The following is an 18162-nucleotide window of genomic DNA, read 5'->3' as shown; positions in this document are numbered from 1 at the left end:
GAGGGCGGTCTGCTTTACTCTACCAATTAAAATATCAATCTCATCCAAAAACACTCTTGAAGAAACACCTAGAATAATGTTTGACCAGATGTCTGGGCACCCTGTGGCCCAGTCAAGTTGACATATAAAATTAACCATTGCAATGAGTGAATGAGTAAATGTGAAACAGTAGTTTCTGAACTGTGGCAGAGCAAGTGGGATGGCAGGTGTTAGTCTCTGTCATTGTAGGCTTCAGTTAAAATGACACCTTGCTAATAAGAAGGGCTCTTCTTCCCAGTGAGACAGCTCCAATAGAACACAGAGTTTGAAAGCATGATGCCACTTAGTTGAATCTTCCCTTGGCCCCTTGTGCCCAAGTGGTCAGTTTTCACAGGATCAAGTGAATTAAAGAAGGGGGTTGAGAAGTGTACCATGCTCTCCAGAGCTGGGGGATGAAAGGGTGTCTTTCTTAGGGTTAAGCATTTTTTGGAGGTGGAATTCTAAAAACATGCAAGAACCTAGTTTTTCCAGTTATAATGGAGAAAATAAACTTCATGCTACCCGAGGGTATGCAGCCATATTTATGGCTACTTTGCTTACTTGAGTTAATGCAGTTATGTGGTTTCTGTAAATTTCTGGAATTTGTAGATTATTGATTCTCTAAAAAGCATAACGCATGTCACATACTCTGGGAACATGTGCTGCAAAGTAAAGAAACCTAGAAAACATATTCTTGCTTTGTGATTTAAGTTGTACTTATTTTTATTATTTGCATACAAATCCACTTTATACTGTACCTTTTTAAACAAAAAGTGTTTGAAGGAAAAGTATTATTAAGGACATTAGCATTTGTTCATTCAGTTGACATCTGCACAAATTCCTTACTGTGGCGAGTTTTCTTTCACCTAACCTAGTTTACCTGTACAATTAAGCTAGCTTCGCCTTAAAAAGTCCTTCTCATACTCTAATGTTGCTTTAACTTTTTATTTATATAAATAAATACATACACAATTTTTAAAACAAAATGGTACTTTTTTTTTTTGAGGAAGATTGGCCCTGAGTCAATATCTGTTGCCAATCTTCCTCTTTTTTTCTTTTTTTCTCCCCAAAGCCCCCAGTACATGGTTGTATGTCCTAGTTGTAGATCCTTCTAGTTCCTCTATGTGGGACGCCGCCTCAGCATGGCTTGATGAGCGGTGAGTAGGTCTGCGCCCAGGATCCCAACCAGTGAACCCTGGGTCACCAAAGCAGAAGGCGCGAACTTAACCGCTGTGCCTTGGGGCCAGCCCCCAAAATGGTATTTTTTAGAAGCTTGTATCTAAATACAGCAGTCTCTCATCTCTCTGCTACCCCATCCCACAGTCCTCCGCCCTAAAGACAACCACTGTCAACATTCTTAGCCTTTCTTCTTTTAGTTTCCATGTTTCTAAAAATTATCGTCTTCCTGCTATTTCTTATTTTTATTCGAATAGGTAATATACTTACATAGTTCAAAATTCAAAAGAAAAAAAGGATAAAAACAGTGAAAAGTCTCCTTCTCACCCTGGACCCCAGCCTCCTTAATTCCTTCTCTGGGGTCTCCCAATATCACCAGCCTCTCGTATCTCCTCCCTGAGATTTCCTTGCATAGACGTACACTACCATTTTCTGATCAATTGGGGGTATTATCTATTGACTCTCAGGCATAGGAGATGAGAATTCAGCTTCCTCTCCTACACTCTATTTTTTCTCTTTCCTTCCCTGCACCTTAGTTATAGTACAAGTCTTGATTAAATCCCCATTTATATTATTATGACCATATAAATATTGTCACTGCTGAGCCAAGTAGTTTGCTACAGTTATATTTCCTTTTATATACTGCATTTTGTTTTACCCAGAGCTAATAATTACTTCATTTTTCGTTACATTTTCTACATGCCGGTTGTTAATGTGTTTTTTCCAAATGCTCCAGCAGATATGTCACGTGATTATTGATCACTTTTTCAATCAAAAATTTTAAACATTTTATTGGTTCCACTTCTCCTCTCCCCTCTGAGACTCTCCTCCCTTAGGCCCGGGTTCCACTCCAATTTGCACTGTTTTATGCTCCACTCACAATGTGCTGTAGTTTGGGGACTTGCTTTTGTCCTTCTGTGATGGATTCTCTTTTCTTGTACCCCAATGTCTTTTTCTTTCTTGATTTAACTCTGTTTTTCTGAAATACATCCTCCAGTAGTTTCTTAAGAAAGGGTACATGCAAGGTAATTTTTGAGTCCTTGCCTATTTGAAAATGTCTCTATTCTACCCACACACTTCATAGATTGGCTGGGTATTGAATCCCCAAGTGAAAGTCATTTTTCCTCAGAATTTTGACGGCTCGTCCAAGGCTACTCTCTACCATGGCTACTAGGAAGTCCTTTGCCATTCCCTTTCTCTATTTCCTTTGATGTGAACTGTTTTTCTTCCTATGTAATCTGATATTTCATGGTGATTTTTGAGTGTTTTCCATTATTTTGATCACTTGACTCTTTTTAATATGGAAACTCATACCTTTCATTTCTGGGAAATTCACTCTATTTTCACTTTGCTAATTTCTTCCCTTTTATTTCCTCTCTTATCTCTTCTGGAACTCCAGAGAGCTGAACATTACAGCACTTGAAATGATCTTCTAATTTTCTTATCTTTTATGCTATTGAGATCTTTCATTTTCAAAATTTTAATTTTTAAGGTGTCATTCTTGTTCTTTTAATTTTTAAAAATATCCCGTCATTTCATGGATGCAATATCTTCTCTTTTTGGCTCTGAAGATATTAAATACAGTAGATTTTTTAAAATCTTTCTTCTACTCCCTGTATTGTTTCTGTGGCCTCTGAGTTCCCTTTTTATGTTTGTTCATTTCAGACTTTCCCTTTTCTCAAATGCCTAGTAATCTTTGACTGTCCACATGTACTTAAGAGTGAGGCTCTAAAACATCTGACTGCTGTCTTCGTGTGATTGGTGGGTTTGGAAATCGGTGGACCTCTTTTTTTTTTTTTTTTTTTTTGGTGAGGAAGATTGGCCCTGAGCTAACATCTGTGCCCATCTTCCTCCATTTTGTATGTGAGATGCCACCACAGCACGGCTTGATGAGCGGTGCATAAGTCTGCACCCAGGATTCGAACCTGTGATCGGTGGACCTCTTTTGAAGAAGAATCTGGCCATGAGCCAGGTTTTTCTTTGAGAGGCCCCCAAAGGCAGCGTTGGAGGTAGTTTTTCTTTAAGGGGACATTTAGTTACTCTAAGACTAGGAAGTCTCCTGAGAATACATCTGCTTTGGATAGATAAAATTGATTCCCAACATTCTGGAAGCATGAGAGGGAACAGAATCTGGAATGCCTACTATTCAGTATACAGACTTCACTCTAATCTCCTGCTTTCTGTTTGATAAGTTTCTATCTCCCAAGAGTCTATCTGGTGACCTAGGATTAAATTTCTCCTCTTAAGTAGAGGCTGTTAATTTTTTTTAACTTTTTACCTAACCTCAGAGCTGGGTGTTTGTGGTGGAATCAACCATATAGTAGTATCAAGAATTTGTACTCTACAGCCAGGATGTTTGAGTTCAAACCTTGGCTCCACTAGTTACTAGCTGTCTGACCTTGGTCAAGTTCCCTAAGCCCTGCGGTTGGTGACTCCACACTCCAGGTGAACAGTACAATGCCGAGAGAGGAAAAGAGTATATTTGGATTTTATTTCTCTTTAACCTGGCTGTCTATTTTGTATTTTTTAAATGCTTTCTTTTATAACACACAACCAAACCAATGAAACCACAAAGGAATACAATTGCACACATGATCTTTCCACAAAGATGGTATGGAGTTTCCCACTGAAGTAATTCATTGTTCACAGAATTTGGCAATAAAAAAAGGAAAAAAGTCTCTAAACAAATAGCCCATTGAAACACATACCATGACATGAGGATGATGCAATGGCAAATTGCAACATGGAAAGAAGCCCTGAATGAAAATTTTGTGTTACAAAAGGATCAAAAGCTGTTCAACAAAATGGCAAAGAAACAATGTTTATTTTGAAGTCTTACTCAGTTTTCATGTTTGACTTTACCCTTGGAGTCTTTAACTAGTTACTTGTTTTCACCTTACTGCCATACTTAGAATTTGCAGGGGATATTTCTAGCTCCTGCATTCCCTCTCCCCCAGGATAAGTATAAGACGATGGGGCGCAGAGAGCCCTACACCTCCCGTAGTAAGAATGGAAGACGAGGAGCAGCTGCCTGGAGAAAGTGCAGGAGGAGAGAGATGCAGACAGACTGGTCAAACCTTCACAAACCACACAATTTAGGGAGAAGGAGACAGGCCCGGGTTCTGTCTCCCAATGGGCCCAGGCTTGCCTGGGCTCTTGAAAGTGGTCCTAAATTCCTCCACTCAGAATTTCTCATGTGCAGTTTTTCTGGTTGGGAAGTATATAAAATGACAAAATATGTAAGTGTTTGAATAACTCAAAATATAAAAACGTACTTTCCAAGGCTCATTTGCCAATTTCCTTGTCATTTACTTAACTCTTGATTTGTCTATGGTGATTAAAAAAGCGGGGAGTGGGGGGCGGGATAGAGCCAGCTACTTATATGTAAAGAAAACTTTTTAAATACGAAAAATTTGCAAAGGTGTATGTACAAGGATGGGTTTTTTTGTTTTCATTTGTTTATAGTACGAATTTGCCCACAGTAGGGCATTGGTTAAATAAAATAAATCCATTAACCAGCCTACTATGCAACCACACACCAAAAAATGGGCTTATAGAAGTAAACAGTTCCATAAGGAAGGTTATCCATGATATAGTATTGGTAGGAAGGTAAAAGAATTTATAAATTACTCTGAATTATTTAGTTTTAATAAGCATTGTTTAATAATATGTTTGTCTAGAAAACCATCTGGCATTATGCTAAATTGCTAAGTAATCACTTCTGTGTGGTAGGATAATCGATGATAATTGAATTTTTGCAAAGAGCATTTATTGCTTTCGAAACTAGAAAAAAAAAATGCATATAGCTATAAAGTGACCAAAGGCAGGCAGTGGGAAGCATAGAGTTAGAAGAAAATGACCTTAATGATACACATATTGGATAATCATGATTGATTGAGAGGAAAACTATAGAGACTTCTTTGAAACAACTCAGAATCTTAATTTTCCATTTCCTCAAATGAAACCAGTTCAATAGACTTAAAGATACAAAATAATGTTTCTTAAATTAGGAAGCATAGGAGTATATAGTGGTTGATTTAATTGCATTATTAAAAGGTCTTTAAAATACATTCTCAAAGTGTTGATTTTTCCAGCTCTAATCTAGCATTCAAAACTCTTTAAAAGATTTTCATTTGATATAAATTCTGTAATAGTGGGGCCGGCCCCATAGCTTAGTGGTTAAGTGCGCGCACTCCGCTACTGGTGGCCGGGGTTTGGATCCTGGGTGCGCACCGACGCACCGCTTGCCCGGCCATGCTGAGGCCGCGTCCCACATAACAGCAACTGAAAGGATATGCAACTATGACATACAACCATCTACTGGGGCTTTGGGGAAAAAAAAAAAAAGGAGGAGGATTGGCAATAGATGTTAGCTCAGAGCCGATCTTCCTCAGCAAAAAGAGGAGGATTAGCATGGATGTTAGCTCAGGGCTGATCTTCCTCACAAAATAAATAAATAAATAAATAAATAAATAAATAAATAAATAAATAAATAAATAAATTCTGTAATAGTGGAGGCAACGTGTTCTCTTCAAGAAATCAACCTATGTTGAAGAGCAGAGACGTTGCTATTTATTGACACAGTTGGGGCCAATATTTCAAGCAGATTCTTGAAAGAAATATGTCATTGTGATTAACATGCCTCAGAAAATGTAGACTCACGTGCCAAGCTTTAATGTATAGGTTTAACAAATCTTGTTTGCTTTCTTAAATTATCCCTATGCTTGTTATCTGGGAGGCAACAATGTTAGTTATCAGATTTTTCAAAGAAACACTGTGTAATATGCCCTCTTATTGCAATCTATTTTGGTATGTGAATTTTGATTTAATTTCACTTGACTATTTGAGGTAGCATTTTTTCACCTGTCATTTTTCCAGTGTAATTCAAGTTTTATAAATGTATACAAATTTATATGTGTGTGTATAATGTATTTATGAGTGTATTTGTATTTATAGGTCATTTTACTTAAAAAGATATTCCTAAACCATAGCGTTTGTAAAGATTTTAACATTGATGAAGTCTCCTTGTAATCCTTCACCATAACATTGATAAAAGCACCAGCTTTGTGAAATATTTCTCTGACCTTCCAGACAGTCTGTAATTGGAATGAATTTGAATGTTCGATTTCTGAATGTCTATGTGCGGCGTCTATCCACACCTATAATATGGTACACGTGAACCATGTACATTTTTCCCTACAGCACGTTACTTTGTGTGAGTGAGGCATGTGTCTCTCCACAATGGCATCCACACAATCAGGCACATTCTAGCTTCGTCTGCATCTACGAACAGATGTGCGCTTGTGTGACTGTCCATGGCAGCATTAATAACGCCTGCAGCTGGGATGTGGATGGCACGTTTCAATCCACTGCATTGCAAAATACATGCTGAAGTGAATGGCCTGATTGTTGGGGCTAACAGTGTCAGCCTTTTAGTTAAAGAGGAAGAAGGAGAGGGAGGAAGAGGAGGCGAAGGAGAAGAAAGAGGAGACAAAACAAGATGAGGTTTAATCAAGCCCAGTGACAAAGTAACTTTCATTCCAAGTGAAACAAGCAAATTAATCTACATTAATACATTAGTCACCATCCCTATTACTCCCATTTTAGGAGAAATGAGAATACAATTTTTTGTGTGTGTGTGGGGAAGATCAGCCCTGTGCTAACATCTGCCAATCCTCCTTTTTTTTTTTTTTTCTGAGGAAGACTGGTCCTGGGCTAACATCCATGCCCATCTTCCTCCACTTTATATGGGACGCCGCTACAGCATGGCTTGACAAGCGGCGTGTCGGTGCGCGCCCGGGATCCGAACAGGCGAACCCCGGGCCGCCGCAGCAGAGCACGCGCACTTAACTGCTTGCGTCACCGGGCAGACCCCAAGAATACAATTTTAAAATTAGTCAATAGGATTACCTAGTATTCCTTGAGCACTAGGAGTGGCATGTTGAACACAACCCAGCCTGGTGAGCTTCAGGCTGATGGTGGAGGGGCAGAGTGGGTGTGAGGGGGTGGTGCTGGGGGGAGTTAGATGCAAAACATCTGCTGCATAGATGCTTTTTTTTTTAACCCTGCAATCCTGCCACAACAACCTTCAAACACAGGTTGGTGAGCACCAAGCATCTGCATTTTGAGTCTTGAGCACAATTACCCGCTTGTTAAACTGTAGGCAGCTCTGGAGCTTTTATTTCTCTTGGGAAATTCGATGGCGATCAAGGTGGGTCTGGGAAGCTATTCAGAGGCCCTACATATGACGTACAGATTGAGCCCTACACAAGGGAATCAACAGTCCCTCCACTCACCAAGCCCTTCCCCCTTGTTTCATAGCTATGCCAGCCCTGAGAAAGGGACACCTTCTTCTACTTGCACAAAGGACAGCTGCTGGGCTGCTCATAACTGGATAATAATGTTAGCTATTGTTATTGACTTCTTATCAGTAGCCTAGGCAGGTGCCAGGCTAGGCCTATTATTATCTTACTTAATACTCATAACCAGCCCACGAAATGGGTACCACCACTAACTGCTCTCTATAAATGAGGAAACAGAGGCTTAGAAAAGGTAAGTGGCTTGTGCAAGATCACCTGGTGAGTAAGGGGTGTAGCCAGCTTGCTGCAGATTAGCATATCCAGCATCTGGGAAGAGTCAGGGTTTTCCATGCCCAAGTGGCCAAATATAGATACTTATCCTGTTCATATTTGATATTTGATCATGTGTTATGTAAGCTCTGTACCCCTCACAGTTCCTACTTCAATGCTTTTAACATAGCAGGGTTTCAATAAATATGCACTGAATTAACTAATGGAAAAAAGATGAACATCCCAGTTCAAGGGTTGGAGATTGTAGACTTTTAAAATATTTTTCTTTTGGAAGATTTCAAAATTACACAAAAGTAGAAAGAATAGTATGATGAATCTCCATGAATCCAAACCCAGTGTCAACAATTATCAGCGTTTTGTCAGCTTTGTCCGTCCCCCCTCCCACAACTTTTTGCTATGTTTTATTTTTTGCTGTTATATTTTAAAACAAATCCCAGATATATCATTTCACCTGTAAATACTTCAGTGTGGATAACTAACAGATAAGGACCTTAAAAAAAACTCAAAAACATAACCACCATGCAATCATCATACCTATTAACATTACCAATAATTTTTACATATAATCTAATACCTAGTCCATATTCAAATTGATTGTCTCAAAAGCATCTTTTTAGGGTTAGTTTGTGGAATCAAAATGGAAATTATGTGCACATTGCATTTGGTTGTTATGTCTCTCATATTTTTTTCTCTTATAGTTCCACCCTCACTCTCTTTTTTTAATGACTGACTTTTTTTCTTTCTTTTTTCTTTTTTTTTTTTTGAGAAACCAGGGCATTTGTCTATTATAGTGATTTTTACCTGACTTTGGAAACACTTCCTGGAGGGAGCTGATGATGCCCAATTTTCAGGAGATTTTTCACTCCCAATATCTTCTGGAACAGTGTCTGTATTGATGGGATTCTGGGTTAGATCATAATTATTCCTTCAGTACAAGATGCGTATTGAATGCCTGCTGTGTGCCTGCCCCATGCCCCATGCAGGAGATAACAGCGGCATCCCAGTGCCCACTCTGCGGGAAAGTGATGGGTGGCCATAGAACAGGGTGAGAGGATGGAGAACCACCAGGCTCAGAAAAAGGTAGAGGTGCTTTTTAGATGGGACAGTTTGAAAAGGAATGAGGAGGTGACATTTTGAGACCTCAGTAATGAAGATCTGAAGAGGAGTGTTCCGGGAAATGGTTCAGCGAGGCAAAGGGCGGAGACAGGAGGGAGCTTTGTTATTTAGAGAGGGAGAGCCCAGAGAGTGAGTGTGGAGAGGGAGAAGGGTTCCTTGGGGAGATAACCTCAGGGACCTGGGAGGAGAATGGATTTTAATCTGAGCACAGTGAAAAATGATCTTTGTCATGTCGTGGTTCCAGATTAAAGAAAGTTTTTACAACTTTCTGACCGATTGAATGCATGGAGATGTGGCTGGAGTGAAGAGTGACACTCTTTGGGTCTGGGGACAGGGTCTGTACTCTCCCTCACATGCACATGTGCCCATCTCACAAGCAAGGTTTAGGGGTTGAGGAAGGAGAGCTAGAAAGGCACAGAAGGCAGAGCACTGAAGTCTCCATTTTCAAGTTTGAAGTCCCAAAAAAGAAATGCAGGTGACACATTTTCATGAAGTCCCAAGTCACAAGGTGGGAGCAGACCAGCTGCTGATCCTGCTCGGTGGATTATTGCTCCTGCCTTCTCATTGCCCTCCACCACCCCTCTTCCCTCTACCTTCTGGCCTGAAGAAGCTTGCCTGGAAGTCTGTTCCTGCTCTAAACTAGTCTTCCGTTAATCAGCCCAGCGTCCTGTAGGGATGCCTTAAGTGCCGGGCTGCAGAGACCCACCCAGCAGCGACAGCCTGATGCTCAAGAACTGTTTCAACAACGGCTCCATTCTCAGTGCAAATGCCTGCACTGCCCGTGGTTTTCTTTCTCCCTCTCCTCACACTTCTGGTGATTCTAAATCAATGGAACCGCAGTTTGAAGATGTGGCAGCAATTATGCAAAGGCGGTGGCCTTGCCTGAATGTGCAGTCAATTCATTTCATTTGCCAGAAAGACTTGTCCCCCCCACCACTTTATTCTTTCCAGCTGGTTGTGAGACTCCGGCTGGGACCCGAGTTGCACGGAGAGAAAAGGGATATAAGGATCTCCTAGGACAGGTGGGGTTATCATTAGGTGTGGGGTTTCCCTGGCTCGTCATCAGGCTCACCAAGGGTGTCTGAAGGAGCCCACATATCCGGTAGGCTTCCCTCCCAACAGGGTGGCGGCCAGCCCACCAACACCGTGATTCCTCGGTAACTGTTTCCTGGGAGCAGGGCGATTATTTTAGTAATATACTGACCAATTCCTCTTAATTAATTTCATTAACTAAAAAATTGTTTCTTTTCAGTATAAAATGCAAGTAAATGACTGGTACCTAAAGAATAAGCTCAATGGGGGCCAGCCGGGTTGTGTAGTGGTTGGGTTCGTGGGCTCTGCTTCAGCGGCCCAGGGTTCGCGGGTTCACATCCCAGGCACAGACCTACGCACCGCTCATCAAGCTATGCTGCAGTGGAGTCCCACATACAAAGTAAAGGAAGATTGGCACAGATATTAGCTCAGGGCTAATCTTCCTCAGCAAAAAAGTGAAAGATTGGCAACGGGTGTTAGCTCAGGCCAATCTTCCTCTCCAAAAAAAAAAAAGAAAGAAAGAAAATCTCAATGAAGATGTCGAGAGCTCTGCTGTACCTCAGTAAGCAGCCTATCAGCAAGCCTGGTTCTTGCCATAAAGACATAGAAGATGAAAACAAACTCTCAAGGACAAATAAATCACATCTCCTAAGTCACCTTTATCAAATGCATTCAAGATTTTGATGGCTACTGGATCTGAACAAAACTCCAACAACTGTTTAAAGGCTGGTTACGTTCATGAGGCTTAAATGATCCATGTTCCCACCTCTGTTGAGTGCCTGTGCAAGTTTTTCTGGTGTATTGATTCCATCAGGCAGTCATTGGAAACGATGTGCACACGGAGTGTTCTCCACTCTCAACTGCTGCGTAGGTGAGGATTTCTAACACTGCAGTGACGACAGCCCCACGGTGACTAGAACAGGTGGAACTCCGGGATGCTGGAATGGGAGGAGGGGGTGTGTGGCAGATCTAGGAAAATGCACTGGGGGGAGCTGCTGCATTCAGGGGCCTAGAATTGAGCTTGACAGCAGAAGAATGGCAGACTCCTGAATTTTCAAGAGTAAGAAGGTAGAAGTGGTAATAAGCTAGATATGCAAACAATATGACTTAAAAATTGATATCTGAGACATGGCAAATAAATGTGTGATTCTGACTGGATCTTAGACTGGAAAAAGCATTATTGGGACAATTGGTGAAATTGGAATATGAATTATAGATGAGGTAATAGTATCATATCCATGATAAAGTTCCTGAGTTTGGTAGCTGTGGTTATATGGGAGCACTTATCCTTGTCCTTGTTCACATTGGAGTATTTAAGAGTAAAGGGGATGATGTATGCACTTCCCTCTAAAATGTTAAAAATTGTATGTGAAGAGAAAGAGAGAGAGAGATTAAGAATAATAAAGCAAATGTGGCAAAACGTTAACAAATGGTAAATCCGGATAAAGGATATACCAGAATTCTCTGTATTATTCATGCAAGTTTTCTGCAAGTTTAAAATTATTTCCTAATAAGAAAAAGTTTAAGTGCTATCTATTGTATTTGTTGAGACTTAAGTCAGCTGTGACAGAAAACCCACAGTAGCTTAGTCAAGAGAGAAATTTATTTCTCAAGTAAAAGGAATCTGCCAGCCCTGGTGGTCTAGTGGTGAAGATTCGGCACTCTCACCACCACGGCCCAGGTTCATTTCCTCATCTGGGAACCACATCACCTGTGTGTCGGTTGTCACACTGTGGTGGCTGTGTGTTGCTGTGATGCTAAAAGCTATGCCACCTGTATTTCAAATACCAGTAGGGTAACCTATGGGGGATCAGTTTCAGCGGAGCTTCCAGGCTAAGACAGACTAGAAAGAAGGACCTGGCCACCCAAAAATTGGCCATGAAAACCCAAGGAATAGCAGCAGAGCATTGCCTGATATAGCACCGGATGGTGAGAGGATGGTGCAAAAAGACTGGGGAGGATTCTGCTCTGCTGTTCACAGGGGCGCTAGGAGTCGGAATTGACGGCACTAATAACAACAGCAAAAAGGAACCAGAGGTGAATGGTCCAGTTCGTAAAGTTGTCAGGGTCTAGTTGTACCCTCAGTAACTGGCTTCCACCTCACGTTCTAAGAGGGCTGCTTAAGTACCGGCCATTTCCCACATTCTAGCCCGCAGGAAGGGGAAAGGCTTGAAGAAAAGGGTGAGGGAAAACAAAAGGGCCCATGTCAGCTGTCATAACACAGGTTTCCTGGAAGTTGTTGCTTAATATTTCCATGTACATTTCATTGGTCAAAACATAGTCTCATGGCCACAGCTATAACCTAAGAAATGAAGTCTTTATTCTTGATAGTTCTGGGCCCACTTAAAAATCAAGGGTTCTAGCATATGGAAGAAAGGGAGAATGGATGATGGGCAAACAATTAGCAGTCTCTACCAAATGAAGTCACCTTAAGGAAGACAGCTTCTGCCGGGGCAGCCTCTGTAAACTTTGAACCCAGGGCCCAGCTGGGACAGCAGGCTGGCCCTACCATGTGAATGCAGTTCAGTTAACGCAGTGGGTGATGTTTCTAGGCTGTGGGTTCCATAATCCTCTGCCATTTCAAACATGCTCCACCACAGCCCGCAACCTCTCTCAGCCAAACTCCGTGGATTTGTTGGAGACCCACTTGCCGACGACCAATTACTCCACTTGATGAAGATTAATCCTCAAATGGCTTTGATCTAAGAGGGCAAACTATTTTAAAAAGCTGAAAAGGGTGTCTTAAGTCACAATAAAGACTCTAGTGCCTTCTGCCTTCCTCCTTTCCTTAAAGAGAAACAAGAGTCATATTTATTTTGCAGTTAATACTGGGTAAAAAGGCCTATTTTGTGGAAAAGTTTCCTATGCTAATAAGCAGTTTTTCTAGTTCCTTGAGATGTTCGCTTTGAGGCAGGAGTAATAAAAAATTATTCCTGGTCAAACTTGAGTCAAAATTTGAGAATCATGCACACTATAATCTTCTCTTAGAGATTCACAATACTTATTAATACATTAAAAGCTCTGCGAAGTCCCGCAGTAAGGAAGTCTAAATCATCCAGATTTATTGCTGCTGCCATTTTCTTTTTCCTAGTATCACTTATTTCTTCCCTCTCATGGAGACTACCTTGGAAAATGCTGTGCCAAGGCATGCTTTTGATTCACAAGGCCCATACTGAGCTGCTTTTAGCTTCATTCTCAAACAGTGATTCTGGATTCTGCTCATTCGTATTTCCCAGAAAATGGGGCTTAAGTCACTGTTTAAGCATCATTTCAAGATTTTCTCAGAGGGCTGAATTTGGAAGCGGATGGAAGCTGCAGTCCTGTGGGGAAAGGTGGATTGACACCTGAGAGTTTTTTGAGGGATGTTTAGAAAACCAGCACCTTATTTGTGGCGGCATCACAGCAAGGCTGGACACCAGGAGCTGTGGGTGTAAACCCCAGCGCATCCGCGGCCCTGCGGCACTCCTGGCGGGGCCCTGAATGCAGACACCAGCTGCTCTGGGTGTAGGATGCCTGTCAGGAGGAGGGCAACCTCGAATTGTAAGCCTTCCTTTGCCAGATCTGGTTAACTGGTCAAGCACGGCAGCCCTGGAGTTCTCTTCCAAACCATGTCAAATCCTCAGAATACTAACTGAATTTTATTTAAGCTGGTGAGGAGATGAGCACAGACATCTTCACTTTCCATGTGAAACCTGCAGTGAATAAAATGGATTTGCTCTTTCTTCAGAGGGCTAACTGATAACGTGGTAACCTTGCCTCTGTGAAGCTAACTGAACAACACGAATACTCCGCCCTCAATAACTGAACAGCCCCATTAACTCAATGCATTTTTTTGTCCATTTCTAATAATCTTGCTTTATGGTTATGTCAGATTTTCTTTTGTGAAGCTCATGCCACATTTCACGTGCCATCTCATTCATCTTAACCCCTATGGATGTGGGTATTCTTATTCTCATCACAATGTGTGTATTATCATTCTTATCAGGAAACACAGAGGCTCCAGACAGCCTCAGGCCATGCGGCCATTTGGAACATGGCCGGAAGCAGAGGCAAGAGCTCCAGGTCCCAAGTCTCGGCCGTCAGAGCACACAGCCTTTGAAACACAAGTTTTTGGTGTAGCAGTCTTGCCCAGAAATATAAAAAATAGAGTCCATTGGGAAAAATACTAACTAACCACTCCTGCTAGCTCCTTTAGGCATCCCACAGAGCACTTCATTCATTCATTCATTCATTCTGTAAATATACATTAAGTGTCCACATGTGCCAGGCATTGTCCTAAGTGCTGGGGATGCCCCTGCCCTCAAAGAAATGTCCCTATACACTTGTCTCAAGTGTCACTAAGAGCCCTCCCAGCCCGTCTCTGAGCCCTTTCAGGGTGTGAAAAAGCGACAGGGGCTGAGGAAGAGCCCCCGGGAGGATGAGCATTTATAATTGAAGCAATAATGATAGTAAGAGCTGCCTCTTACATAATGAGCCTTGCCCTGTTCTAAGTACTACCCTACGTATGCTCATAACAACTCTCTGAGGTGGGTACCATTATTAAATCCATTTTACAGTTGAGGAAATTGAGGTCCACTGCAGTTCAGTGACTTGCCCAGGTCTCACAGAATAGGTGGGATCCCATCCAGGCAGTTGGCATTAACCACTAGGCTGTACCGCCTCTCTAGAATGCCTTTAAAAGGCAAGTGAGGGAAAGGAGGTGGCTCTATGGGCTCTGATGTGGTCAGGCTAGGGAAGCAGTTCCAGCACACAAGGCAGGGACCACGTGATGGGCAGATTCTGAGTTAGGCTGGGACAGCCATTTAAGGAGAATGAGGGCTCGCTGTCCTCCTTGCCTCCAGTGCACACATCAGGCAGCCTTACCCCCACAAAGACCTTCCAGACTGTGAGAAGCTCATGGCCCTTCACCCTGCCACCTCCTAGTCTGAAGACAGCTCTGGCTCTGAACCTTTACTCATTCACCAGGCAGAAGACGTATTGAGTATAGAGCCAGGATGCAGAAGGGGGGATGTGGCAATGACGAGTCCCTGGCACCCTTCCCCTCTTGTTTGGACTCAATCCCAGCATCCTGCTACACCAGGGCTGGAGGTGGGACGCACAGAGCATCCTGCTTACTTGGGGGCATGGGATGCCTGTTGGCTCCTATCCCTTTCTTGGCCCAGTTCATGTCTCCCTTCCTTTCCCCAGGTGACACAGGGCCCCCGTGCCAGGGAGGGTATTGCACAAGAGTCAGAAGACGTGGGTTCCACTCTCCAGATGGTTGTCTGGCGTCTACTTCCTACCCTGTGGGCCTGGCAATGGAACACTTTGCTTTTAGAAATGGGTGTGTTCTAGAAAATGGTATGACTGAATCCTAATTAACAGCTTTGCTTCATTCTCGCTTCTGACACTTTCTGCATCTTTGAAGGGGAAGCAAGGGAAGGGCTGAGCAAGGCTCCCTAACCACTTTAGTCCCTTGAGGGCTCACAGCAACCCATTTCGCAGGTGAAGAAACTGAGGCCCTGGGAGAGATAATGAGTGGTAGAAGGAGGTGAGGAAGAAGTCCTTTGGTTGAGAATCAGAAGTGAAGCCAAAAGGGGCAGGGGTGCTGAGGAGGAGCATGTGCCTCCTGAGGCTGCAGCCCGATACCATCGGTTCTGCAGACACCGGGTGTCTTTTGAGATCGTAGAACTTGGAAATAGTGAAGAGAACGGAGTCCAAGACAGGCTTTTGATGTAACTGCCCACAGACTGGGCCTTGGAGGAAAGAAGACATGAGAGGCGGTGTGGTCTCGTGGCTGAACGCAGCTCTGGAGCCCAAGTGCATGGATTCAACTCCCCTCTGCCACTTCTCCGCTGTGTGACCCTGGGTGGTGTTTGTCTGTGACTCAGTTTGCTCATCTATAATAGGACGTACCTATAGGACTGTTATTAGGATTAAGTGAGCTGACACATGAAAACAAAAGCAGTGAGCCCAGCACCTGCCATACTACTAGGCACCAACTCGGGTTAGTGTTACAGAACAAGAGTTCATTTTCAGTATCTGAGGTGCATACAATATAGAATGGTTCATTTTATTATTTTGTGGATTTCCCCCCAAATCCATTAAGTGTTTCAGAATAATTTAATTCTTGAGTTAAATTACAGAAATTGTTACTGTCCTCCAGACTCATTGGCCTCCTTTTTGTTACTCGTTCTCAAAAAGTGCTTCCCTGACTCAGGGCTGTTCCTTCCCTCTGCCTGGATGCTGTACCCCCACGTCCTGAGGCTGCCTTTCCTGTCCCCAGGTCCCTTCTATCGCATCACCCTAGTATTCCTTCAGAGCCCTTGTCCCAGCCTGTGATCATTGTACTTGTCTGTTGTCTGATTTCCCCAGGGAGTCTGTTCACAGCTGTATCTCCAACACCCAGCATTCCACCTGGAACATAATGAAGATTTGATGAATGAATGAATGAATGAATGGGTGAACGACAAGGGATGGCTCCAGTGTCTGGCCCCAAAGCCCGAGCCCCATTGCATGACACTGCCACAGATGCCACCTGCCCCAGGGCCTCTCTTGCCTGTGCTGGTGCAGAGCCACCTCTCTCTCCTCTGGACACACAGCCTTTGTGGTCTGTACCTTCACTGGGCCATGGCGTGACAAGGCCCCATTGCCCCAGCTGGATGATAAATATTCCTTGAGGGCATGTATTGTGTGAAGTAGCAGAAAAAGACATCTGCTGAGGGCCGGCCCCGTGGCTTAGCAGTTAAGTGCACGTGCTCCACTGCTGGTGGCCGGGGTTCGGATCCCGGGTGCGCAGGGATGCGCTGCTTCTCTGGCCATGCTGAGGCCGCGTCCCACGTACAGCAACTAGAAGGATGTGCAACTATGACATACAACTATCCACTGGGGCTTTGGGGGAAAAATAAAAAGTAAAATAAAAAAAAGACATCTGCTGAGGGTGGGTATGAGGGGCAGAGGACGGCTGCATTAAGAGAGTGACAGGGCCGGCCCCGTGGCTTAGCGGTTAAGTGCACGCGCTCCACTGCTGGCGGCCCGGGTTCAGATCCCGGGCGCGCACCGACGCACCGCTTCTCCGGCCATGCTGAGGCCACGTCCCACATACAGCAACTAGAAGGTTGTGCAGCTATGACATACAACTATCTACTGGGGCTTTGGGGGGAAAAATAAATAAATAAAATCTTTAAAAAAAAAAAAAAAGAGAGTGACAAAAGTTGGAACAGGGACGTGCACCATGTCTGAGGCCCTAGCTCTGAGCATAGGTCCTGTGAACCTAAGCTACACCCAAGGGTGGGGGCAGGATTGCCCTGCAGGCTGTAGGAGAAGTGAGAAGGATGATGTGAGATCACGGCCAGATCAGTGCATCTGAGTTTGCAACAGTGTGTAGGAAGCTCAACCAAGAGAGAGGACCTGGTGTGCAGGGGCTTTGCCAATCGGGGTGACAAAGAGCCAAGGGCACCAGTGAAGGAATAAGCAAGAAGAAGGTCAGAGATTAGCAATCAGCAGAAACACACCGAGCAGAGATTAGGATCCCTTGCAAGTACAAGTCAGACGATCATAAGGAGCCTTCAGACCTGTGCTCTGGTTCCAGCTCCACCACTTAGGTCAGTCTTATCTTGGGCAAGTTTCTTAACTTTTCTGAGCTCCAGCTTCTTCATCTATAAAATGAGGGTAACAATTGCCAACCTCATAGGGATTAAATGGGAGAATAAGGGTAAAGCATGTAGTACTACTCAATAACGTAACGTCTGCCGTGGGGAAGGCTTGAGCTGCGTGGGGATAAGCTTCTGGGGGAAGTGGGTGAACCAAGGGCCTTTTCCCTTGGGCAGAGGTTCTTGCTCATGGGAGAGTGTGCTTGGGCTGCCATAACAAAACACCACAGATTGGGTGGCTTAAACAACAGAAATTTATTTTCTCATAGTTCTGGAGGCTGGAATTCTGAGATCAAGGTGCCAGCAAGGTTAAGTTCTGGAGAGAGCTCTCTTTCTGCCTTGCAGACGGCCACCTTCTTGCTGTGTCCTCACATGGCCTTTCCGCAGTGTGTGGGTGTGAAGAGAGAGAGCCAGAGCTCTTTGTTTTCTCTTCTTATGAGGATGCTAATCCTGTCGGATCGGGGCCTCACCCTTATGACCTCATTTAACCTTAGTTACTTCCTTAGAGGCCCCATCTCCAAACAGCCACACTGGGGGTTAGGACTTCAACATATGAATTTGGGAGGATACAAATATTCAGTCTATAACCTGGAGGATAG

Source organism: Ceratotherium simum, chromosome 12 (genome assembly GCF_057802395.1).
Source record: "Ceratotherium simum simum isolate JZ-2026a chromosome 12, ASM5780239v1, whole genome shotgun sequence".
Classification (NCBI taxonomy): Eukaryota; Metazoa; Chordata; class Mammalia; order Perissodactyla; family Rhinocerotidae; genus Ceratotherium; species Ceratotherium simum.
Note: the sequence above shows the minus strand (reverse complement) of the source record.